This window comes from Lissotriton vulgaris, chromosome 12, assembly GCF_964263255.1.
Source record: "Lissotriton vulgaris chromosome 12, aLisVul1.2, whole genome shotgun sequence".
Taxonomy (NCBI): domain Eukaryota; kingdom Metazoa; phylum Chordata; class Amphibia; order Caudata; family Salamandridae; genus Lissotriton; species Lissotriton vulgaris.
The window spans coordinates 448,589,577-448,612,832 of NC_141700.1; the positions used below are offsets into that span (position 1 = coordinate 448,589,577).

Sequence of the window (23,256 nt, forward strand, 5' to 3'; positions counted from 1 at the left end):
CAACATACAGTACTAATGCATTCTTTCAGTCAATCATGCTCTACACATACATTCAACCAAACTTTCAGACATTACCATGCAATTATACTTCTTTTTTTTAAACCAGATAAGGTAGTTCTGAACTTTCTTTTTCTTCTATTTTTTTGTAGTTTTTTAACAATTTTATACTTTTTGGGTGTTTTTTTAAAAATTGAACAAAAAAGGAACTAAGTAAACAGTTAGCTTTTGGAATTCAACACCCTGTGCATTTGTGGTTCAGTTGAGCTGCACAAATAGCGTCCACTGACTGTTCCCCATAACAGATGATGGTTTTGCACTTAGTGCAGTGCTCCTGCAGAAAAGCAAATTCTGGGCGAATGTCTACTGGTGGTGCTGAAGTGGAGGCTCCAGAGGTGCTAGCAATGCCTGGTGTTGAATTTTTTGCTGCACGCCTCATTTCTTCTTGTGCCAGATTCTTCAGGTGAATTGTCCGCAGGTGTTTATATATACTCGCTATTCCACAGGAGTATTTCTTGTCACTGCCTTACGACAGAACCCTGTCCACAGCAAGCACGTGACTTTTCTTGCGTTTACCTTTTTTTTCTCAGACATGAAAAATGAAAAATTTCCATACCACTGATTCAGGCCTCTGCTTGGGTGGATCTTCCTACAAGATATCTTTATCTGAAGAATGATGAGGAGCTTGCGAACCAGATGCCATTTCTCTAATGCAATTTTTTAAAAACACCAAAAAAAAATCCAAAACCAGCTCTGGAAGAAGAAGAGATGTCTCTCATCAACTGCTCCAAACAGAATAAATAAAATGGGTGGGGTCCTTCAATAGTTATAGTGGTAAATATTATGAACCAATCAAATCTTGTTTTTTATTAGGTCACATGGGATCCGCGCACCATGCGCTCATGAAGCGCGCACCCGACGCGACTTCCCGAAAATATATTTAAGAATAATATAAGTTTATTACAAGTAGAAATATATTATTTTTATGAATACCTTAGATAATCTTTTGCCCTAATATTACATTAAAGACTCATACATATCATTTTAGAACATAAAAAATGTCACCAAAGTCGCACACCCAGCTCGTATATGACATCACGTGGGGCCTGCCACCACGCAAGCATCATGTACCGTAATACGCATGTGTCGCGAATGCGCAGGAGTTGCAGACTGGTTGCATAACGGTCGCGCACACCACGTAACATTGTACGTAAATGACATAACTGAAAAAAACAACGCACTCGTCGCTCACCATACGCGGATCCTTCACGACTTTTCCAAAATGGCAGCCACAATGCGCGGAACCACTTCGGTAGGTACGCTTTGGGTGCGCAACTCCCCAAAACATTTTGAAAAATAAATTAAAAAAGAAAATTATATAAATATATTAAAATACAAAAAAAAATAGTTGGAAATTTTTGTTTTTAAATTTATTATTTTTTTTGCAATTTAATATATGTTTAATAAATAAAATATTTAAAGGAGACAGTTAAACTGTAGAAATTCAGTAAAAAAAATAGGTAGAACTACTATTGCACTTAAAAATTAGCATTTAATAAACCTTTGAAATGCACTGAAATAACTATAGGTTTCAGAGACGTTATAGTTGGAAATTTAGCATTTAAAAATCCTTTGAATTTCACTGAAAAAAACATAAGTTTCATGAGTGTTATAGTTAGCTGGACATTTCACTCGTACAAAACCATAGAAATTCCTCTGTTATAGTTAGTTGTGGTAACTATAACTCGCGCGCCCGCAATGTACTGCTGATGTCTCATATTACATCCTTCATGACATGGTCAGTGACATCACTCTGGTGTCTTGTGGATTTCGACTGGCTTGATCTCTCTGAGAACTCTTGTAGGATTGGTTTGCAGACCCTCCTCCAGGTCGGGTGTAGCAATGGTATGTAGTTCAAAAGTTAAGGTATCTGACTAGACGTCTCTATCAGATGAACATGTTCCTTACCTTTTTGTTAATGCATTATCTGGTAGAGACATAGTCTAGTCGCATATTCCGTAACGCCTAACTTACACATCCTTCCAATTCTGCGTGCTATCTGTAATGTAAAAGGTATTTCCTTTTACAGCACTGGTTTATGCATCAGTGGTCAGTGTTTTGCCTGACTATGTGCTTTGACAAAACATCTGGGGCCAGATGTAGCAAAATCAGAAATACCGACTCTTAATTACCGAATTTTACCAATTCGGTAATTAAGAGTAGGTATTTCTAATGTAGGTACCAATTCGGTAAATTTTACCGAATCGGTAAAAATCGGTATTTACCGATTCGGTAAATACCGAAGGATTCAATATCAAATACCGATTCGGTAAATACCGAATTTTGCAAGGGTGCAGGGGGTGTCACTTTGACACCCTCTGGCACCCCTGTTTTAGGCTTGTGTGCCATGTGGCACACATACATGCCCTAAGGGCATGTATGTGTGCCACATGGCACAGGTGTACATGCACAGATGTGCATGTACACCTGAATCGGTATTTTACCATGCAATTGTATTGCATGGTAAAATACCGATTTTCAAAGCCCTGTGTCAATGTTAAAATTTGTCACCTACATACCAAACATGCATTTTCGGTAATTTTACAGACCGGTATATTTACCGATTCGGTAAAATATACAGAATCTGTAATTTTACCGATTCTGTAGTTTTACCGAATCGGTAAAATTACAGATTCGGTAAAATTACAGAAAATGCATGTTTTTTATCCCCCTACATCTCCATGGCCATTTACCCGTCAGTAACGGCCGAATTCGGCAGTTACCGGCCAGTAAATGGCCAAAATCTCCCACCTACATCTGGCCCCTGGTCTTTCCTTACAGACCTTGTCTGGGCATTAATATACCATTTATCACCACTTACTAATTGTTCATTCAAAGATACATCAATATATTTTGGCACACAGTTTCCACAGCCAGTTTCTATAGTGGCTCCATGTTTTTACGCTGAAGATGTCACAGAAGAAACTGATGTCTGTGTGCCGAAGTGGGACTCGTAAGACTCTTTTGACATCACAACTGGAGTCCACATCATTACGGGGCCATACAACGCCGTTCTCCGGCGTGCAGAGGGATTGCTGAGAAATTTTCCGGATCCAGGCTAGTTCCTGGAGAGAATTCAGAAGTTAAGGAATCTGCATCTAGACTGTCTACCAGATAATGCATTACCAGAAGTAAGTAACTTTTTCTTCAAGATGGAGTGGCTTTATCTCCTCAGAAATATACGCCAAACAGTTGATTAGATGGTACGCCTGGACCTAAAAAACGCATACCTGACTATTCCAATCTTTCCGCCCCACCGGTGTTTCCTTCAGTTCATCTGGCGGAACCAGGCCTTCAAGTTCACTACTCTCACCTTCAGACGTTATTCCGCCCTATGGTGCTTCCCAAAAGTCCTCAAACCATTGGTAGAGAACCTGTGCGCACTAGGGCTGAGCATCATCCTTTACCTGGACGATATGCTCATTATGAGTCAATGTCCCAAGAAGTTGTCTATACAGCTGCAAATGACTGTGGACCTCCTTAGAGGTTCTGGAATTTGTGATCAACTAGAACAAGTCCCTCCTGACCTCCTCTTAGACAGCTGCGTTCCTGGGTTTTGTGATGGACTCCTTGATAGCCAGATTGAGTCTTTCATCCTGGATGGTGGCAAAGATTCATCATGAGTTGCAGCAAGCTCTCTCCAGACAGAAAACTTCCCTCTGAATGCTAGCAAGACTGGTGGGACTACTTTTGTCGTTAATTCAGGGGATTTTATTTTTTTCACGGCCACTGCGTCATTGTGCGTTGCAACGTCTCAAGGCCCATCATCTGCCAAAGGTAATCACATACTCTAATGGTGCCCTTGTCAGAGGAGGCAAGAGAGGAGATTCATTGGTGGCTCTCCCACCTAAAGGCCTGCAATGGGGGAGCGATTTTCAGTTCCAATTCATACCTGGTCATAGAGTCCGATGCCTGCAGCTCAGACTGGGGCACCCACAGTGGGGAGCTCTCCCCAGTGGGGATCTGATCACACCAAGAACAAAGGTTGCGTATCAACTTCATGGAATTCCTCGCACGTTCCTTCGTGGTTCAGTGCTAGAACAAGGAAAAATTCTGTCTTGTCCTCCTCAAGATGGACAACATATCCGCAGTACATTACATCAATCACCTTGGAGCTGATTAGGTTGAAAGCCCTGTCGGACCTGGTAAAAGACTTCTGGCAGCACTGCCTTGCCCATCATGTATCGGTCACAGCCAGGTAGCTCCACGGTCAAGCGAATCAGGTGGCAGACTGGCACTCCTGCCATTTCCACGACTCGAGTCTCTGGAATCTGGGCCCGTGTGTCTACACCGTGTCGGACAAGTGGGGCCCCTTCACAATAGACCTGTTTGCTTCACGCCTAGATCATCTGGCCCTGTTCTTCAGCTGGAGACCGGATCCCATGGAGATGGTGACCAACTCATTCATTCAGGATTGGACTCAAGAGAGGGGCTATGCATTCTCCCCCCATTCTCAGTGATTTCAACGGTTTCGGCCTAGGTGTGGAGGCAACTGGCGGAGGTGGTCCTTTTGCAGGACTCAAGTTTGGTTTCCAGTTCTGAAGGAAATTTCTTCGCCAATCCTTCTTTCTCCTATTTCAGACTATTCTCCCTGATCTGAACCAAGTACTACACTGATTGGTGATGAAGGGCTCCCTACGACTGATGACGTGGCGGATTACAGGAAAGGTGGAAAATCCTGGGACTTTCAAGACAGGCTGAGATTGTTTTATCCAAGGCCTGGACAGACAGCATGGGTAAACAGTATAGCTCGGCTTGGATGAGCTGGATAGGTTGGTATATACGACCGAACTTGGATCCCTTGGCTGTAAATGTAGTCCAGATACTCAACTTCGTGACTGACTTGTCAGAGGAGCGTTTGACCTATTGGCCTATCAATACTTTTCACTCTCCATACCAGCGGACCATGTTCTGGTTGAGGGATTTCCAGTGGGAAAGCATCCTTTCATGTGGAGATTGTTGCGGTGCATCCCCCTTCCTTTACCGCTGGAGCCTCAGTACTCCTCTCTCTGGATTATTCATCAAGTCCTCATTCTGTTTTTCTCATGAAAACTTAATAGATTAATAGATTCCTGGGGGGAAAAAACTTTTAGCCAAATTGGCCATGTTGTGATGCCTAGTGTCATGTAGAATGACATCAGACAGTCTGATCCCTGGATGTTACAAGTAGAGTATTTTCCCCACATGGAGTTTCAGTCAGCAGGTGAACTAAGTCTAACACTAGATTCATCTCCCAAACTGAGTGGAGTGCAGTGCTTGAAAGCATATAAGATGATGATGGAGGAGCTTCGCCCGGCAGGCAAGCAGCAACTCCTGAGTGCCCTGTGGTAGCCACATAAAGTGATATCTTCACCCACGGTCGCCCATTGGGTCTGTTGGGTAATGCAGGTATAAATATGGGTGTGTTCAGGGCACATTCAAATTAGGAAGCAATGGCCTCAAAAGCTTTTCAGCTTGGTGCTCGTTTGGAGGACCTCATGATTACAGCGGACTGGTCCTCAGACTCCATTTTTAAGAGGCTCTACTTCAAGCCGGTGGTGGTTGTAGCACACTTGGTGGTAGGCAAACTTTGAACCAGCATAATCCTTGCCTTGGGCCCTGACATTTAATGTAAACTTTCCTATCTATTGTACAAGAAAGTTTTAATTTCATTAAGTACTCAGAGGCGAGGAATATCCCACCCAGCAAGAAGTTTTCAATGTATTCCCTTCCCGTTGTTAGTAAGTAGCTGGTTATACTGAAATGCCTCTACTAATTGACTATTGTTGTTTCTTGCTCATAATCATTGTGTTGATATGAGGTGGATTGTTTCTCTTTGGAAACATTGTTTCAATTACTTTCCTGGTTTCTTTGCTTCCATAGGGAATGATGGTTCCAAACAGGATTCATGAGCAACGGATGGTAGCGTGATTCATGGGACGAAAAAAGGCAGCATGGATACTAACAATGAACCAAATTTGGACTGCCTTGACCTGATAGGTTGTTAATGTTGTGCTATCCCAAGAACCTTTGGGAATGCTTGTTTTTTTTATAGTGAGGCTTATGTTTAAATGTCTGCTGTTCAAATTTATAACCAGCAAAGTAAAGATTATATAGTATAATCCTCGCTTCCGAGTCCTTAATAGAATTGAAACTTTCTGTTACGATAGCGGGGACATTTTTCGATCTGTGACTATTTGTGTTTTTTTTTTTATAGATGAAAACAAAGATTCACAAGGGAGTTAGTAAATGTTATTTTTTTTCCACACCCTCTGGGGGGATCTGCATTAACGCCGGCGTTGGCGGTGGGCGGGGCTCCATTGGCCGTTGGCCGACGGCAGCACTAGGGGAGGTAGTGCTACCGTCGGCCAACGGCCGACTGGAGCACACAAGGGGTTAAGCATGGCATGCTGGAACCAGCTCAGTTAACTTTCTTTGGGAAGTTTTGAGCAGATTAGTCGAACGTTGTCAAAGTTATGAGCAAAACAAAACTGTGAGTCAAGTCAAATAAGTTTATTCGATTTTTAAATCAAAAAAGCATAAAAGCGTACAGTTTTAAAAACAAGTAACACATTAAAATACACTGTTAAAATTGATCTTAAATCGTCCACGTTATAAAAAAGAACTAAAATCAGTTGGCGCTAAATACTAACAACTTACATTGTGATTACAATTGCAGATGGTTTTCTTGCACTAAATTGTACTTTTTAAAAATAGAGCAATATATCTTGAGAAACATTCATTTTCTAAAAGCTGCTATGCAAAGAAGGCTGGGCGGCATTGCTTCAAACCTCACAGTTTTAAAATGGGTTTAATCAACATCCTCCTTTGTGCAATATAAAATTTACAGGATAGTACTACGTGCATTGAAAATTGTGGAGACACTTCGTCACACGGACAATTGCTTAAAGTTTTGGACCAGTCATTTGTGGTTGGGAGCTTACCAAACGGTGGAAAATACCAAGTCTAAAACAAGTCAAAACGAGTCTATCGTACCCACTTGGTGTGTTAATTAAATACGGCTGTATACCAAAAGAGCTTAAAAGCATTTAGTTCAAATGTACCGTGGGTCGTGATGCCTCAACAACAAATCTAATTGCCTCTAGGTGCTTCATACAACATTTTTTAAGCCTTTCTGGAGATGAAACCCATGGAAAGTGGGTAGTCATCGTATTACGGTTGGCCCAAGTCATTCATGAAGTATTTTATATATTTTAGCCAACAAATCTCTAGTGAATGATCTGATTTGAGGCTATCTCTTATGCAATCGCGATTAAATGCTGTTTTAGCTGAGGACCAAGCCCGATGCCATAGCAGAACCGGTTGGGCTTTTATTATATCTGAGATATATGGTAACCCTAGTAATGCTTTGCAGATGTAGGTTGAAGTGCTACGTTGGACCGCTAGCAAGAATCTTAAAAAGGCGTTCTCAACCTTCTGGATTCGATTTACATCACAGTATCCCCATATTCCGGCACGTATATGGCTGTACTAACGCATTTAGCTTGATAAATATGGAGCAGCTCAACTGGGGGGCTTCTTCCTAGTTTCCTTGAAAAGTTAACCAGGGCTGTCATTGCTCTCATAAAGAGTAGTTTTCTAATCTTGTCGGCCTGGCAACATGATCCCTTATGATCGAATAAAATGCCTAGAGAGGGGTATGTAGTGGTAGTTTCCACCTTTTTACTATCAATGTAAATATCTCTGCACTGCATACTGCCTTTCCCACATCTTATTATAAAAGCTTTTGGTGGTTTTCACTCTCAGGCCTACGTTTGTCATATGTTCATTGTAATTATCAAGTGCCCTTGGTAGACCCGTTTGTGTTCAGGCCATTATTACTGCGTCCTTCGCGTAGAGAAGGACAGGTAGAAGGTGGCTAGTTATCTGAGGTAGATCACAGCACTTCTCTACCTAGGATTGCTCCAAGCCATTGGTTGTCAATGTAAATAGAAAAGGTACCAGGACGCAGCCCTTCCTAACCCCCTTCTCCACGTTGAACAGTGCTGTACATTCTCCTTTAGAACCGAACCCGGGCCTGTGCATTACAATACAACTGCCTTAGGAAGTGAATTAATGGTGCCTCCACCCCATACTGGCTAGACTATTCCATAATCTCTCATGGACAACACAGTCGAAGGCGGCCGTAAGGTCTACGAAGGCCAAGTACAATCTTCCCTTTCTTGACATTGTGTACTTTTCCATTAAAATATTGAGATTGAGTCCGTGTTCAAGTGTACCCAAACCCTCCCGGAAACCAAACTGAAGGTCTGATAAAACATTGTTGTCCTCCGCCCATTCTTGAAGCCGGTTGAGCACTGTACGCCTGCACCCTTGACCAAAGAGTCCAGCAATGATATTGGGCGGTACCACGCTGAATTCTGCCTGTCGCCTTTTTTGAATATAGGAGTCACAATAGATTCGGACCAGGTTTTTTTTTTATCCAGCTGTACAGCAGGCTGCTAACACTTGCGTTAAAAGTGGGCCCCATAAGTCAGTGTTAAACTTAAAAAGATCTATAGGTACCCCGTCATGGCCGGGAACCTTTCCTCCCTTACTGGCTTTTATTGCACAGTGTACCTCCTTCAAAGTGATGGCTAGAGCTATGGGGTAGTTTATCGACGGCATTGTTACATGTGGAACTGTGAGTCACTGTTGCAGACATTTTAATATATCCTTATCTATTTTTTTATGTTGAGCAGTGAATAATAAAAACAAAGGGGCTACAATACAGTGATAGTATTTCTGTGAAGTCTCATGAAGCACTCATTCTGACGAGCATCATCATTATTAGGATTTCTGTGCAATAATCAGTGGCATAATTTTACTGTCTCTTTGTTTTTTAGATGAACATCTGCACTAAACACCATAATAAGACAGCACCAGAGCAGAGTGCACAGACACACTCTGAGGAACCCCCACAGACCTGCAGAACAAATGGGTGGAGCTGGCCTCCACACCCTTTACAGATACTCGCCTGGCTCACCTACTTCTTCTTCTCTGTGGTCTACTTTGGCATTCTTATACCACTCCTGCCTCATCACTGGGTGCCTGCTGGCTACATTGTATCCTTTTGTAATGGAAAGAGATGTGGTTTCTCACATACACTCCAGAGACATTTTTACTAATACTCCTACTTAGAAGGCTCAGAACTTTACCAGTTTGATACTTTATTTACAGGAATGTGGAATTTTCTTTTAACATTACTTTATTTACAGGATTGTGTACATTTTGATTTTAAAAAAGCTTGTTTGTGTAATGAGGTGTTAAAGCAATCGACTTGTCATGTAAAACAATCCACTAGTTCAATTTGGTGTCGTACAGAATCATATTTAAGCATGGTAGAGTTGTAGAATCTGATTACACTGTCTTCCATGTTATAGCAATATGTGTCGGGTCTCCCGAGAGCTTCTGTTCATTTGCAGGTTATTTTCAGGCCGGCATTTTGATCAGCATTTTCAATTTGCATGAGTTATGATTTTTAACTGTTACTTTTGCCAGTGCCCTCATTTTGCAACTTTTTTTGTTGTTTTTGTTTTGTCCTCATTTATGAATAAGTGGATTGTCTTTAAGCAGTTGAAGGCTCTTACCCGGTTCCTACAGAGGGAGTTCACAGCCTCGTCTGTTATTTTATCACCTCTAAGGTTCCTAGAATAGCCAACCACAAGACTCCTGGGGGAGGAGATAAGGAGCAGCATAGCAACCTTCCCCTGATTCAGCCTCCTTCCCTTATTCTCACTTATTTCATAATCATTGGACTATTTTTAGGGAGTTGAGTTATCGAGCTTGCTAGCCCACTCCTCCTGGTACCCCCAAAATCTGGTTCTGATGAACAAAAACTCTTTTAACTGAGGCAACCCATTCCAAAAATACTGGGGACTGAGACAATACCCATTTTAGACAAATTTATCTTGCCAGAAGGATTAAAACAAATAACAGCGTGGCTTGGAGCTTGGAAAGCTTACCGCTCAGACTCTCCTACGGTCATACTCCAAAGATAACCAAAGCCAGGCTTACCTTGATATCTTACCCACGTTGTACCAAAAGCCCTGGATCCGAGGACGCTGCAGAAACATATGCATATCGTCCACATTCCCCCAAGGCGCACTTCAGGCAGACCTTCACCCCCTAGCTGTGCGAGCCACTTTGGGGTCCAGTAAGCTCTATTGAGTGTAAACAGGTGGTTTCTCCTAAGAGGGGCAGCTTTATCAACACCCCATAAAGTGTGCATCAATACTTGCCATAAAGAGGTTACGTCGCTCGAATGCAGGTATCTTCTCCAGGGCCCCTCCATAGGCGTTAGTGGGGCCTCTCCTTTTACTAATAGCCAGAGACCTCAGTGACAATGCTACCCAAGAAGATAATTAGGAGCAGGCCATAGTCAACAGGCAGGCCCTAGCAGATTATTTAGATAGTATCACTAGGAGGAGATGGGAGGCCAGCAAATTAGCTAATTATGAATATGGAGAAGGATGTAGGAGGCTTTTTGCTTGGAAATTTAGCTTCAACCACACAAGGAATATAATTAAGGAGATTGCCAATGCAGAATCAGGGGAGGTTTGCTTTGAGAACACCAAAATAGAGCAAGCATTCTAGTCCTTCTTCCAAGCGAGATATACAGAAGATCAGGTAGTCTCTGACTCTCAAATTAAAAATTATGTTGATAGAATAACTCTACCCTCACAGGCTGACGACCAAGCTCTACAGTTGAACGAAAATATTTCCCTAGAAGAATCTAAGGTTACAATGAAACTGAAAAACTGACAATGAAACATCTAAAAAGAGGTAGGGCCGCAGGGCTAGACTGTATACCTAATGAGTTTTTTATTTCTCTTGGTGAGGAACTTTCCCCTGTCTTAGTGGAATTATTTGATAGGATTTTCTCCAATGATACTCCGATTCTTAATCTTGGGAAGAGGTGGCTGTCGCCCTAATTTTGAAGCCTAACAAGGACCCAAAAAGATGCGAGTCCTATAGGCCCATCTCCCTACTGAACTGCGACTATAAAATCTTTGTGCAAATTTTAGCAGGGAGGTTGAATCCTTTGATGGGCTCTCTGATTCACCCTGATCAGAGGGATTTATTAGGGGTCATCCGCTGCATGATTTACCTCATGAGCTGATTGGTGCAATTGACATCGCCTCAGCTACTAAACTACCTCGTATTATCTTTGCATTCGATGCGGCCAAAGCCTTTGACAGGATGAGATGGCCCTGTTTCCGTTATATGGTTCACATCTTTGGGCTAGGGGCCAAATTTGCAAGGGCCATTAGTAATATGTGTAAGACCCCTACAGCGAGGATAGTAGTGAATGGAAATCTAACTAATTCATTCAAGTTGGAGCGGGGAACTAGACAGGGGTGTGCCCTTTCCCCTTTACTTTTTGACCTATATATAGAACTCTTGGCTTGTAACATCAGGGCTAGTGAAATATTTGCTCCGTTTGATTGAGAGGGGTAGGTGAAAAAAGTAGCCCGCTATGCGGATGACTTGATCTTTACATGGGAAAGTCCTAACATCCTGCCGAGGTTGGAGCAACATTTGATTGTTTTCGGGAGGATTTCCAGGTATTTAACTAATTCACAAACAAAATAGTGGCCTGGAATACACAATCAAGTAGTCTCATTGGTTAAACAACAAATTAGATATTTAGGTGTACAAATTACACATGACATCAATAGATTGACCCAGGTAAATCTTGAGTTAAAAAGGAAAGAGACAAGAATTCTACTAGGATCATGGGCTAGTCTCCCACTCCATTTTGGGCCGCTCTAACCTGGTCAAAATCTCACTTTTGCCAAAATGTACACATTTATTCTTGATGCGATTCCTTTATCTTTTAATCTTAAAGCACTAAAAGCTATACAAGTCGATATAACCAGTTTTCTCTGGTCCATTAAAGGGATAAGTATTGCTTAGAGAAAACTAAGATACTCAAAACAAAAATACTCAGGGGTATAGCTAGTTCTGATTTTTCGTTTTTATTGCTGAGCTTTCCAACTAAAGATGTGAGATCTCTCTTGTTTGGATCCTCTTGTTTCCCTCCTTTTCTCCAAGCCATGTCTAAAAATGTCCCTCAGGGCAGCGACGGTTTTCTTTATTTTTGGGCATCCTAAATATTTCAATAAAGTCAAACTGAAAGGTTCTGAGATCTGCGAGGCGAATTATGGTATCAGTTCAGGAAGACTCAAGATCCAGTATTATAGTGCCAGTGCCCCTATTTGAAATGCTCTGGGCATGCCCGCTTGCCTGAAGGATAGTCTGTCGGCCCCACTATTGGAAGAAGGCATTGAGAAATGGGGTCAACTATTGCAAAACAACAAACTATTTTTATGGTACTTCTTTAGTAACATTACAAACCAAAGGCTGTCCAGATTCAAATATTATCAACTTTAGTTGGGCCGTAAATCTGTGCAAGGATGGGGATGTGAATGAAGAATATGAGAACACTTTACTTGGGCCAGTCCATCAACGTAAAGTAACTGTGTTTTTTATTACACAGGTTTCTAAGGAATGAAACACAATCTCATTTAGTTATGTTCAAGCACACTGTTCTCACACATCTGGTTTGCACAGAATTCGCTCTATTTTCATGAATCATCACTATAACTACTATGTTCATGACGAGTTTAATCCCTAGTACGTATATAAGCTTGCTTCTCAGTCCATTTCTGAAAATCTCTATCCATGGGACGCACCACAATAAGTGTGACTAACAATTAATTCCCCTCTCCCCCCACCCCATGTATTGCACCTAGGATCTTGATTTGGGCTGATACGTTTAATCACGAAAGGAGTAATTTAGCTCAGCATAATAATCTTTTGAGTACTCTGTATCTGGCACAGCAGTCATTCCCCGTATCTTTTCTGTTCTGTCCACCTGAAGAACTCTGGATTAAAATCTTCAAATGAGAAATGGGTCTGAGCGCCAAGTCTCGTGTTATTAGCTGACTGTTTTTCATACAATCCTCATCAGGAAGTCTGACATTACTTTTCAGTGTATGTAATGTGTGAAGATAGTGAGAGGATAGGTGGAGAAGCCAAAACGTTGCGTGAGTGCTTCTGATTGGTAGAGATTGTTTAACACCTTGGCTGCTAGGTGTTTTCCCCTCCTGTGCTGACTTTTGATTATTTCCATTCTTTCATGACGAGCTCAGCTCGTCACCAGCACAGCTCAACCGTGCATCATGACGAGCTGAGCTCGTCATGAGCATGGAAAGGGTTAAAAACGCTGACTCCAGAGCAGCGTTCCTCTTGACCTGTTCAAACGAATTGCACTTTCCAGTTTCCTTTGTTCTTTTTACAAGCACCCCCATGCTCCGTCCCCACCAGAAAGGCCTCTTGTCTCTTTGCAGCGTCTGCAAAACAGTGAAGCGTTTGAGTTAAAAGGGGGGCGTCAAAAGATTGCTTAAGTGCGTCTGATTGAATTGAGGATGTTTAACCCCTTCGCTGCTAGGCCTTTTCCCCTCCTGTGCTAAGCCCTTTTTTGGCGATTTGGGGTAGTGCGCGCTTAGGCCCTTGTAACTTTTTGACCACATAAGGTATCCACGCCAAATTTGCGTCCTTTTCTTCCAACATCATGTGGATTCTAAAGGCGCCCAGGGTTTGTGGATTCCCTTGAAGGGGTCCCGGAAATTAACCAAAATATAGTGTTTTTTTTTTCTTTTTTCAGAAAAATGGGAAAAACGGGCTGCAAATGAAAGCCTCTGGGTTTTTCCCTGAAAATGTTATCAAAAAAGGGTTTGTGGGGCTGAAATCTCCATCTTCTCAGCTTTTAGGAAATGACAGTCTTTTGTCAGAGAACCGACATTTTTCACACAGTTTTGGCATTTTTCTGGGACATAGCCTATTTTTGCTATTTTTAGAGCTTTCCACCTCCTTCCAGTTAATGGTAGAAATGAGTTTGAAAGCAATAATGGATCCTAGAAAGCTGTACATTTTCGAAAAGTAGACAAAATTCTGAATTCAGAAAGGGGTCATTTGTCTAAATCCATGAAGGTTTCTTTATAGAAACTAACAGTTAAATATTGGAATAATTGAAAATTTGTTGAAAAAAAATAGCCTTTTGTCTCAACGTTTTCACCTATAACTTCTTCTAATTTTGACATCTGTTGGAAAGCAATATACCGTTACATCCGTTAGACCTTCCTGGTTGTGGGGATATATAGGACTTGTAGTTTTACCAAGAACCCGACGAACCCAGATCCAAAAATTGAGCAGCAACTTGCAATGGTATTTTTTCATTTACTGGGTATAGAGCACTTTGTCTTGGAAAATGTATACATGGAAAAATATGTATGGAAGACACCTATGTATTTCTGAATTGGGTACAAATTATAGAGTTCAGAAACAGTATATAATTGCTAATTTTCAAAATTGGGAATACTCATACTAGCATGAGAATTATTGGTCATTTTTCAATTTTTTTCTTTTTTTTACACAATGTCTTTCATTGAAAGGGAGAAATGCGTGAAAGCTCAATTGGTAATAACAGTTGATTTACAAATCTGAATTACCCCAAGTCTCCCAATAAAAACGGTACTTCACTTGTGTGGGTCGGCCTTCTGCCTGCGACAGGACACGGTGCAAAATGCAACGTGGTGACACCTAAATTTTGCAGTTACAAATTGACCCTTTTTTAGCAAAGTGCCTACCTGTAGTTTTTGCACCCTAGCTCTGCCGGCACCTAGGGAAACCTAGCAAACCTATACATTTTTGAAAAGTAGACACCCAGGGAAATTCAGGATGGGGTCACTCGACTGCCTACCACCAGGTCTTGTTACCCAGAATCCCTTGCAAAAGCTGGCGGTTATGACATTCAATACAACCAGCTTTTGCAAGAGGGGTTACCTGGGTTTTTGGCCCCGTGCTAGACGGCCATCTAGGGAAACCTACCAAACCCATACATTTCTGAAAAGTAGACACCCGGGGGCTTCCAAGGAGGTATGGCTTGCGTGGATCCTCCAACGTTCCTTTACCCAGAATCCCTTGCAAACCTCAAGTTTAGCTAAAAAAAAATCCTTTTTTTCACACTTTTTTGCATGGGAAAGCGTGGCATCACTGGGCTCACACAAATTTCCTCCCACCCAGCGTTCCCCCAGGTCTCCCGATAAAAATGGTACCTCACTTTCGTGGGTAGGCATAGTGGCTGCAACAGGAAACGGTTCAAATTGTACGGTGGTGAATTTACAATACCCAAATGCAAAACAACCTTGATTTTTGGGGGGGGGCACCTGAGTCTTTGGCCCGGGGCTCGGTGGTATTCTTTGGAAACTACCAAACCCAAACAGTTCTGAAAAGTAGACACCCGGGGGAGTCCAGGGAGGTATGGCATGTGTAGGTCCCCCAATGTTTTCCTACCCAGAACTCCTTGCAAACCTTACAATTAGGTAAAAATATCACTTTTCCAAACTTTTTTGCATGGGATCTCCGTGCCGGCAAAAATGTCCTACCACCCAGCATTCCCCTTGTTCTCCCGAGTAAAAGGAGACCTCACTTGTGTGGGTGCCCCAAAGCAGAACAGTCCGAAAATGAATTTTGAAAAAGTAGTATTTGAGTTTTTCAAATTAAGCCCCCCGCCTTAGACACAGGCCTTTGTCCCACCCACACAAGTGAGGTATCATTTTACTCGGGAGAACAAGGGGAACGCTGGGTGGTAGGACATTTTTTCCGGCACGGAGATCCCACGCAAAAAAGTTTGGAAAAGTGATATTTTTACCTAATTTTAAGGTTTGCAAGGAGTTCTGGGTAGGAAAACATTGGGGGACCTACGCATGCCATACCTCCCTGGACTCCCCCGGGTGTCTACTTTTCAGAACTGTTTGGGTTTGGTAGTTTCCAAAGAATACCACCGAGCCCCGGGCCAAAGACTCAGGTGCCCCCCCAAAAAAATCAAGGTTGTTTTGCATTTGGGTATTGTAAATTCACCACCGTACAATTTGAACCGTTTCCTGTTGCAGCCACTATGCCTACCCACGCAAGTGAGGCACCATTTTTATCGGGGGACTTGGGGGAACGCTGGGTGGGAGGAAATTTGTGTGAGCCCAGTGACGCCACGCTTTCCCACGCATAAAGCATGAATACTGACCCTTGCCATAGGGGTCACTCTCCTTCTAAACATCCCTGGTGGCCTAGTGGGCCCTACAAAAAACAAAAATACCGGCGTGATCTGCCTACCCCAAGGGGGCAGACTGCCAGAAACATGCCCCCAAGGGGAGTGACCCTTGCACAAGGGGCCACTCCCTACAGAACGCAAAATCTGTGGTTCAGGCAGGCAGAAAAATACAAAATATATGGGTGGCAGACACCATAGACATATTTGCACCCCTTGGGGAGTGAGCCTTGCCCAAAGGGGCCACTCCCCACACACATCCCTGGTGGTCTAGTGGGCCAAAATGGAAAGCGACCCTTGCCCAAGGGGACACTCTCCTTATAACCATCCCTGGTGGCCTAGTGGGCTACAAAAAACATAAAGCATGGCTTGATCTGCCCCCCCACTGGGGCAGACAGCCAAAAGCATGCCCCCAAGGGGAGTGATTCTTGCCCAAGGGGCCACTCCCCATACAGAGTAAAATTGGTGGTCCAGGGGGCTCAAAAATACATAAATATATGTCCTGCCCCTCCCCCCCGGGGGGCAGACACTGTAAAATTATATGCCCCCTTGGGGAGCGACCCTTGCCCAAGGGGCCACTCCCCACACACATCCCTGGTGATCTAGTGGGGCCTAAATGGAGAGTGACCTTTGCTCGAGGGATCACTCTCCTTATACGCATCCCTGGTGGCCTAGTGGGCTACAAAAAACAAAAAGCATGGCTTGATCTGCCCCCCCCACGGGGGCAGACAGCCAAAAACATGCCCCCAAGGGGAGTGACCCTTGCCCAAGGGGCCACTCCCCAAACAATGTTGCATTGGTGGTCCAGTGGGATACACAAATCAAAAATATATCTCCTGCCCCCCCCCGGGGGGTGGCAAGCACAGTAAAACATTATGCACCCCTGGGGGAGCGACCCTTGCTCAAGGGGCCGCTCCCCGAAACCGAAATCACACGAAAAAATAAAAAAATCAAACTATTCTGCATTCCTGCTGCACGACCGTGCAGCAGGAATGCAGAAAAGAGGCACCGGGGGGAAAGGCAAACCCTTTTCTGTCCCCCGGTGCCTCGCAAACAAAGAATGATGCAGCGAGATCGCTGTGCGTACCTCTTTCCCCACCGAGGCGCAGCTTGGAAATGGCGGCCACTGGTGGGGAAACAGAAAGTAAACAAGTGCCGACGTCAGCGCGGCTCGCGCGCTGACGTCATCAGTGACGTGGGAGGGGGCGGGTGGGGGAGGCACGGGAAGGTCTTCCCCTGCCTCCCGCAGTAAAAAAAAAAAGATCGAGGACACGCGGGTGGAGCTGCAGCCCTCCTCCCGCATGTAGGCGCCATGACGGCCGGGAGCCGTCATCAGCACACGAGCGCTGTGTGCCATGACGGCTCCCGGCCGTCATCAGCATCGAAGGGGTTAAAACAAAATAGCCTACGGAGCTGTACAATGGCTGCACATGTATGGCGCATTCTTGGGCATGAAGGCAAGGGACAAGCCAATCTGCCTGTACTTGGATGTCATTATTGGAAGGTATCTAATAAGATATTTCTCTTCTCAAGTTAGCAGTTAAAAGACCATAATTCCTGAAATGTTCTACTTTGGAGACAATTGCCTACATTAATCATTCATCTTTGTGATGAAGGGTATAAGGGTGACAGTATAGGGAGCCTTATTGTAGACCATCTGGGCTTACAAATTCTAGTTGTAGGGTAATCACTTAGAAGTGTTACTTCAGCTTCCAGGACCTCCTCACTCTGCAGTAAGAGACGGACATTAATTAATATAAATGATACTGCCCTGTGATCTAAAGATTCAACATTAGCATGCAGCAACTTAAGTTCTTAACTGGCAATCAGACAAAGTAGACTAGCTGCAGTTTTATGTAAATTATGTTGCCTGCCTAGATGTGTGCTAGCTACTTCACAGGCAAATGCTATTTCCCTTCATCTCTTCATCTTGTCTGAGTTACGCTTGCCCAAGAATTCACGATTAACTTTGCACTTTGATTGTTGTACAAATCATTAGTTGATATAATTTAGAAGTTAAATCTCCAACATGAAATGATGTCTAACAACAAATAGAGGAGTGTCTAGTAAAGCAACATTATGATCCTCAAAAGAAAAGTCAAGAAAGAGACTAACGCTATTGGGTTAGAAACACTAGTTGGTGATACTGCAGTTAAAAACATGAGTGAAACCATTTTCATACTAGAAAAAACAAAAGAACGACCAAAGCCTCTGTGCAGGAAGGAGAAGAAAAAGTTGTACATTAGGAAACCTTCTATAAATCAATCAAAAACTAATCAGCAAAAAATGAATCACATCCCTGATATGAATGCAAGAGTTGAAGATTTTTTCTATATTTCCTAGGAAAATGGCAGCTAATCAAAAGTTAAAATCTGTCTTGGAAAAGTACACAGTCATCTACTTAGTCTCACTCCACGGCAAAACTAGATGAGTTCCCCTTAACGTGTGACTGGCAATCTGATAATAAAATAGACTGCACTAATAATCAGATTATTAAAACAGGAGGGGCTAGCTCCATTACAAAATGCACTAAGTCGAGATAAACAAAATACCACTAGTACCTGCATAATTAAGCAAAGTGTATAAGTGCAGTAGCCTCTTAATCTAATGGAGCCAATCCAACTCAACTTAAAAATATCCAGATATGGGATACTAAGAAGCAAGGCGGACTAGCAACCAAGAATTCTAACTACACTTCTCTTCTGCATAAAGCCACTGATACCTTTGACGATTTCAAATCAAATAGTCATATAGCCAAAGAGTACAAGAGTATTTGAGAGAGAGCACTCTGTTTATTTAGACCATAGTCTTTTAAACGGAAAAAGATCTCGTAAGCAATAAAACCATGCACAAAAGAATCTCATAAACAAATAAAACCTTACGATTTCTTAGAACTAGCTTAGCTTAGTGTTAAAAGGGTCCGGTATACACCTTCTCCCCTAGTAACATTGACGTTTTCAATCTTATATACACAGTTAAATAGTTAAAATAGCATTAAAAATGATTAGACAGCAGTACCATTCATACTCTAATTTAAAAGGGGTACATTATCAACATCCTTCCTCATTAGCAGCAGTTGATTAAAGTCATTGAAGCTATAACTGTTCTTTAAGCTTCGATGTTTATATACGCGGAATAGGAAGATTTTACAAATAAATAAAATTTCTACCCTTGCTTAAGTTTATCCCATACAAAACTGTTATGCCTTTCATGTAGCTTCCTAGTGCAATAGCAATATCAAGAATTGTCATTTCTGTCAGTAACACAATAGCTTGGGCTCGTGACCTTATTCCATATTTTAAAAATACTGGGCGTAAAAACAATTTTCTCAGGTCTAAAACTGCAAGGGAATCTAGCAAAAAATGCATAATTTCAGATCTGGTCCCAAGACCACAATTGCATGTTCCATCTGGGTGTAACATTTCTGCCTTTATTTTTCCCTCCATTAACCATGGGTTAATGACAATCCAGGTCCTTAGGATTTCGCACCTAAGCCCATGGTTTGGCAGAGTTTCTAAGTATGGATACCATGCAGCATTTACCCAGGAATTTATTATGCATTGGACCGTTTTTTTTTTTTCTTCCTCAGGTACTCTAGGTCATTATTCCTTGACTGCTCCATGCCTTGGTACCTGAGAGAAGACTTTGTAAATCCTACATCCAGGTGGTGCTGTATTGAACTCACATTGAAACTCCCTGTTTTTACCTGGATTTTCCTTCTCGCTTCCTTTGCCCATTTTAAACTACTGTGCCGGATCTCCTCACTACATCAGTGTGAGACTTTCTGCACTCCCCCTGGATTCTGGCATTTCCAGAATCTTACAAAAGACATTTGGACTTGGCTGTTTCATGCTTGTAGTGTAGTTCCTATTTTCCCAATAGGCTCTGCGCATTGGAATAACATAAACGATAGTTTAGACGTAGGACTGAGGTCGACTAGGTCTCTATTGAATATGTTAGACTTAATTAGGTTTGCCAGCTAGCTCAGGTCACTAGAAACTTTCTCGAATGAACCGGGAGGAGTTAACTTCCCTGATTAAACAAGAAGGGATTAGCTTCTGACAACCGCATAAACATGACAACTTTGCTTCCCCAGAATAAGGAGTATATCTCCAGAGTTGTGTGAAAACAATAGATAGGTATTTCACTGAGTCAATCGTGCATACTTAGTTTCACCAGAGTGTAAAGAAATTATGAGACCGGTGTCTTCAATTAAAGGTGTTATTTATTGAGCAGTCTTTTTTCTCATGCAAGAGAAGTGAATTGCCACTATTGTAATACTTGTTATAAAGTAAAGTGCGTACAGTAAAAGGAAATTATAATTTAATACTGTAAAAGCATTGATATGGTTTCTGAGCCATACGATTCTTAAAATGTATCAAATATATACAATTATATACAATGCTAAAAGTTGACTAAACGTACTCAACTGATGTTTCTAAATACGCCTACCCCAGTGTACCTAACCTAAGCCTAGTACGGGGGAAGGAGTAAAGGAGTTTTTAAGTTAAGTTAGTTTTGCCAAGAATCTGACTCAAGAATTCTCTAAGGATCTAATCAGCTCTGTACCTTGGTTTTAGAATGAAGGAGGTCTTGTATCTCGCTCTCAGGACTCGATCTCCCAGTAACCCGCAAGGGTGACTGGAAACACTGGAGTTGGATTTTCTCGGCAGGAGAAAAAGACAGCGTCTTTCTCAGTGTGTCAAATGGGAGGGACGGCTTCCTTCGGCACTCGCATCAGCTGGGCTTGGGATAAGTAGATAGCCGCTCTGCTCCAAACCACCGTGTGTTGCTTAAGGCAAACGCTGGTATATTTATACCTGGAAGGTGCCCTGTTTGACGTAAGGTTGGACATAAGACGTCCATAAAAGATGTCATTAAGGACTAGCCGTTCTTTCGGACTCGCAGGAGTTCTAGGACAAATCAAAACAAAAGCATGGGGAATTCTCAGGTTGCTGGAGGTTTGGTTTGTTGAAAGAACTCGTTGTACTTTCTATGAGTCTAATGAAGTAGCCTTGCCGTATTTGGACTGCATTGGCTATGACTAAATATGGATATGATTCTTATGCCTTTTATAAGGATATGATTTGTTATAACCACATTAGGGCATAAATCGGGAATATTTAATTAGGGTCCTAGATACGTTCACAACATGCTATTGTTCCTAACTTCATTCTAATTGCCTGGATCATTGCTGAACTTGGTAGGGACAATAGCATTTTTAGGGCCTTACCCTCATCCCGATCCCACCCTCCTTTACCACTTAGAAGGATAACTTCTGCCCCATACAGTACTTGGGGTGGGATCATAGCTTCATAAGCTTTTAACATAGGTTTATGCGACATATCCCCATAGTCCTTATTACATTTTATCAGCCCACAGATGGATGAAAAAGCTTTTGTTTTTTGGGCTTCTAGGTGGGCACACCATTTTAGGGAGCTGTCTAACCAAAGGCCCAGATATTTATATTCTTTTACAATTTCCAGTTTTATTTGACCTAGATACCAACTAAAATTTTTGTCTCTCCTACCAAAACATAAAATCTTTGATTTATCCATATTTACAACTAAAAACTTTGCCTGGCAGTATTCTTTAAAGGCATTCAACAAGAGTAGCAAAGGTAATTTTTTTTTTCATACAAAATAGCCCTCAGGCACTGCACACAATCACATTATGTCGCCATACATCTGCAAAAAAAAACGCTAGCAGAGAAAAGAAAATACACTGATCGGTAGATTGGAGGCAAAGAAGTTATGCTAAATAGAGGTCGTATTTTATAATTAAATTCTTGTGTACCTTGTTTATTGCCTTTAAATTAGACTATATATTGTGAATTGATTCTACTCCCTTTTGACTCGGTGTTAATAAAGTACTCACTCAAGTAACAAGGCCAATACAAAGAAGTAGTTGAACTTGTCTGTAATAATAAAAGGATTTTTCACCCAATGGAGAATAACAATTAAAAATAAGAGGCTGAAGTACACACAGCTGTAATCTTTAGCTTTGAGCAAACCATTAGTCCCATGATTATTATGAGTCTATGGCTCCTTCCCTTGGGAAAAGTGAAGGTACTAAAAGGAGCAATTGGTGGCTTGGATTTCCGCTCTTATTTATGAAGCTCCCTACATGTATCCTTACTGTTGAGCATGACAATGTGATGCAGATTCTGCCCCTTAATCAAATGCGAGCTAGAGGACTGGAGCAGACTACCATATGCTCTTGTGGGTGCACCAAAACAGCACATGTAACAAATCTCCTAACAATCATTCGGTGATCTTACCTCTATCAAAGTCTACTTGAACATTAATGTTCTAGAATGTTGCAGGTCTTGTTAAACTACTATAGAATAGAGGGACTGTGTAATTTCTCGCAGAATCTAATATTCTGTGTTTGCAAGAAACTTGGAGCTTACACCCTTTAGTGCTGAGTTGATGCCCAAAAAATGTTTTATTCCAGCAAACAAGAGTTGTTACTAAGGAATATAACATCTCTCAACGCAAATTAATCCATTTATGCAAGCAGTAATTGCTTAATGATTGCCTTTGTAGTAAAAAAAATCTTACTGTTAATGTTTATTTGAACAATCATTCACCCGATCGAACATTATAATAATGTTTTCCTTGGAAGTTGAACTTTATATACTCTGCCACTGACTTAATTATTAGAGGGACTTTACAGTAAAGTTTATGGGTTGTGGTAGTGTTGCTGAACTTACGAGTATGCTGGAGTCTTTTATTGGTATAGGCAGGAGACGTGCAATGGAATAGAGGTGTGACATTTAGGGAGAGACCTTTGTTGATATCTTTGTTTTTTTTTTTTAAACACTTTTTATTTTGCATTTCAGTTCCAGGATTTTACATACATCCATTAACTACAGTCCTCTCTATTGCAAGATTAAAAAGAATGCAGCTTGACAGAAGAAATGTTTAACCCCTTCGATGCTGATGACGAGCTCAGCTCGTCATCAGCCACGGGGGGCGTGTGCGGATGATGAGCTGAGCTCGTCATCTAACGCGGCTTTTCGAAAAAAGCCGCGTAGCGCAAAAATATGCGCCGCAGCGATGAGGTTAAGACACCGTGTACAGTACAAAGTCATTCAATATTGTTCA

General features: G+C 42.0%; 1 long non-coding RNA gene across 1 annotated transcript in view; it reads left to right on the forward strand.

Annotated features, from left to right (window-relative positions):
- LOC147676737 (uncharacterized) overlaps positions 1-23,256 on the forward strand; it is a 199,669-nt gene that overhangs the window by 82,887 nt on the left and 93,526 nt on the right. The window contains exon 2 of the long non-coding RNA XR_015302554.1: positions 8,883-9,101. This is a non-coding gene — a long non-coding RNA (uncharacterized LOC147676737). The remainder of the gene's footprint in view (positions 1-8,882; positions 9,102-23,256) is intronic.